Source organism: Lactuca serriola, chromosome 3 (assembly GCF_051521515.1).
Source record: "Lactuca serriola cultivar US96UC23 chromosome 3, Lser_US96UC23_V15, whole genome shotgun sequence".
Taxonomy (NCBI): domain Eukaryota; kingdom Viridiplantae; phylum Streptophyta; class Magnoliopsida; order Asterales; family Asteraceae; genus Lactuca; species Lactuca serriola.
In genome coordinates, this window is record NC_136410.1 from 72,253,008 (window position 1) to 72,257,150 (window position 4,143).

Here is a 4,143-nt window from a genome sequence, read left to right on the forward strand (position 1 = left end):
AGTTCTTGTTAGGTCCATTTTGGACTAGGACTTCCTTATTGGACTCAATGGACCAATAAGCTTCCAATTTGACTATCATGGGCTTAGAACCCTTAATTGGGCTCTAATTGGACCCACATTAATTTATTTCAACATTATGGGCCATATTGGGCCTAGAATGAAATAAATTAAGAGTGTTGAACCATGAATAACCTAAACTAGTCCAACAAAGTGTAAAAAAAATCATATTATATTTCTTTTAGGTTAAAACTCATCCAACCTAACTTCTACATGGGCTAGAGGGCATAAAAGCCCAAATTTTCCTTTTCCTTCAAAATTCTCGGCCCAAGGCCCAAATCCAAGAAGAAATGAAGAAGGTTTGACTTTCATTGCCACCTTTTTATTCTCTCATGGATCTCCATGCACAAACACATGTTTCCATGCACATATCACTTCACTCACTTCTCTTTTCTCTCTTTCCTTTCCTTTGGCCGAGAGTTTACACACACACACACATCTCACAAAAATCTCTCTAAATCACTCAAGACTTCTCTCTTTCTCTCCATTCAAAATCTCGAAATTTTGCTTGTGTTTCAAGAGGATTTTACAAGATAATCATCATCCTTTGGTAAGTTTTTCCATGTCTAAGTTACAAAACTCCCTTCTCCTATAAGATCACTTATTCTAAACAAGTTTCTTTGGTAATCATACTCCTAGAAAACTCCATAAACTCGAGATCTTCATCAAGGGGAGCTAGGGCCAAAAATCACCAAGTTTTCTTCCATCTTTTCTTCAAAAACCGAAACCACACCCTAAGGTGAGCTTCATACTCCCTATTTTTCTGTTTTATAAGTTTTGTGGGGGGGGGGGGAATACAAGCAAATGTGTAGATCTATATGTATTTGTATGCCTTGTATGATTTCTATGCTTATATGTGTGTTTTTGTGTGATTGTGATGTTGGATCTAGTCATAAGCCCCTAAAAATCGAGATATACTTTATGTTAAATGATACTAGCATCAATTATATTTCTACATACAAAGTATTTCAAGAAAAATAGCTAAATGGCTTAATAACATCTTCTTTGGGCTAAAAACTCAATTTTTGGACACAAAATGTTAAAAATATAAAGTTAAAGGGCCCAAAATGACATATTACGAATTCTGATGGGTGAGATGAGTCAAAACAGTTTCAATAAAGTGTTTTCTGGAAATACATTCTTTTGGAGGATTAAAAATATAAATTTCAAGCTTAATGGGCTAAAAATGGCATTTTTGGCCCAATAGGGCCCAATATGCGAAATTTTCTGTTTTGAAGGGCTAAAACTGTGTTTTTCTGTAAAACAGTGGACTAATAGTGTTCCAAGTCCTTTTCTAAGGTTTAAAATGCTTTTCAAAATTAAAAAGGACCAAAGTTGCAAAAAATTTCCAATTTGGGCCAAAATTGTAAAAACTGCGAAAAAGAGGGGTTACAACCGAGAAAACTGTATTTTCAGGGAACAAAACTGTTTTCAACTAAAAATAGGCTGAAAAATATCAATTTCAGTAAGTTTTGGTGTTAAAATGTCAAGAAAAATGGTTTAAGGACTAAACCGGAAATTTATTTATTTAAAGGGTCGAAAAAGTAAATTTACAAACTAAAGAAGGGCTATAAACAGAAATTTTTCAATGCTAATTCAATACACCCATCGTGATCAAATATTGGCACCACGACTACCGACGAAATACAATACACAACAATACCAAAAATCGTTGTTAAACGAATTGATTCGGTCTCGAATCAATAACAACCCGAAACTACTAACACGACGATAACTCGATTCATACAAGTAACCTTTGGGAATTCAATACACACGTGAGAGTGCACAGACGTCGACGCACCATCTTTGGGCCCCAAAGTTTAAAATCTTGTTTGTTGGGCCTAGCTAGCCCAATGACCTGATCTTTAGGCCCGAAGACTTCAACCTTACGAGTTGTTGGGTCTTACATGATCCAACACAGCGTAAAAGGACTTTCAATGGCTTTTATACTATTGGTCCCCAAGGGTCCTTTGGTACTGCTAGTAAAGTCGGTTATTCTAATGCGAGTCGGGTCAAGGGCCCTTCGCACTCTTTTTATCCCTAACCGACTAACGGAGTTATCGAGGTCTTCGTGCCCTCTTTCTCTTCGGATGTGGGACTACAAGAAGTCAGGGCGGTTGGATTACGTGAATAGTACGGACGACGCCTACGGGATCGTTAGTATAGTTGTAAACTGGTCGTTTGCGTAACGCGTGTTTATAGCAATTCACCATGCGCAATAATCTGACGTCGCCTGGAATCAATGACTTCACACGCCGCGATGGTACAACAACTTCATGGAATTCAAAGTGTTAGGAAAACATCGGGTTTTCCTAGGGTTTTTCAATACATACGGTTTCGAAATGTATACAAGTTTAATGAACAATTTTTTTTACAACTATAGAAACAAACAAGCATACTTATGGATCTTCACAAACTTTTTCATAAACTCTTTTCAGAAAATATCGGATTTTCTGGTAGTTTTTCAAAGCAATACAAAACGTTGTTTTTCAAATACCGCTTATGAACTCACCAACATTTTATAAGTTGACGTTTTTCAAAATACTTGTATTCTCAGGTAACAAGTAAACCGAAGGAAAAATGTACTCAGTGATGGCTTGCAGTTTATCTATGAATCGAACAATTTAATTTTTGGGAATGTAATGCTAAGCCAATGTACTCAGTGTAAACTTTATCAGTTGTACTATATTAATGCATGGTGACGAATGATGTTATGTTTCATATATATTCAATGTTATGGTATTCAATGAAGTCACGACAGCCCCCAGACGTTTCCGCCGTCTGGTTCGGGGGTGTGACAGGTTGGTATCAGAGCTTTGTTTATAGTGAACTAGCATATCTAGCCACACATTGATATGCAACTATAAACCAAAAAGAGGGACTAACATAACTCTGAACAAAACGAGTAAATAAAACACCCTTGCTTGCATTAGGAATAAGAACATAACGCCGAACCAAACAAATTAATGCTAGTATCTCGGTTAATTCAGGACTGTTCTTAGTGGTACCAAGGAGTGGATGTAGCCTGATCAACTACATTCTCTCCAAAGTACAACTAACACACGTTTTGATGAGATCGAAATAGCTAGGGAACCTAAAACTATACCCTTTATCACCAAAAAGAGAACGCTTGTTTAGTCTGTACAATAGTTGTAGCCTCCTAGGAATAATGTTAGCATATTTACATACTCGCGCAGACAGCATGGCTGGTTTTCATCACCCTGGAGACCCTTATTTCCCTAATCAGGGAAATAACGGATGGTTAGAGGAAGAGCCTGAGGAAGACCCCGAAGAGGAATCTGACGGGGAACCGGAGGCTGGAGAAGAAGACGAGCCTGCCGAACCCGAAGAGGACGAAGAGAACTTCGAAGAGGAACCCGATGACAGTGAAGGGGGTGATTCGGACGCAGAGTCCGAAGTCATCAACCCCCTTACCCGATCAGGGTGCCTGCCTACCGTGTGGGTCCCACTGGTCCTACCCCTCCTTGGGGTATTGATCTTTGGAGACGGAGCAGACATCAAGGACAGCGACCTCCGTTCGGCATGTCACGTGAGTTCTTCGACCTGAGGGACGGAGGACCGGCCGACCGAGCCCTACCGGTCATGGTGAGACGATTACGGGACACCGACGATCTTGCTCAGGGCACTGCTGATCAGGTGCGCCAGCTGTGGACTAGGGTCGAGCGTGCGGAACAAGAGACACGTGACGTCCTTCGGGAGTTTCACATGAGGCAGGTAAGGTGGGAGTCTCGACTTCAGGACGCTGGACGATTGCCATATATGATATTATTTGTTCGGATCTATGGTCTGTTGCCGACCGGATCTAGAAACCTTATGTGTGTAGGATTCTAAGCGTACGTCTACGATATTAGAACTAGCATGTAAACGTTTCGGAGTGATAAGGATGATTTGAATATCTATCATGATTGAGGATCTAATTTCACCTTATTCTATGTGTAGATCAAAATGGTGAGAACAAGAAGTGGAGTTGGAAATGCTGACGAAAACAGGAATCAACCACCAGTGATTGAGCCAATACCTGTCGTAGTAGCAGCACCTGAGCCAATAACCATGGCTGGTGTGCAA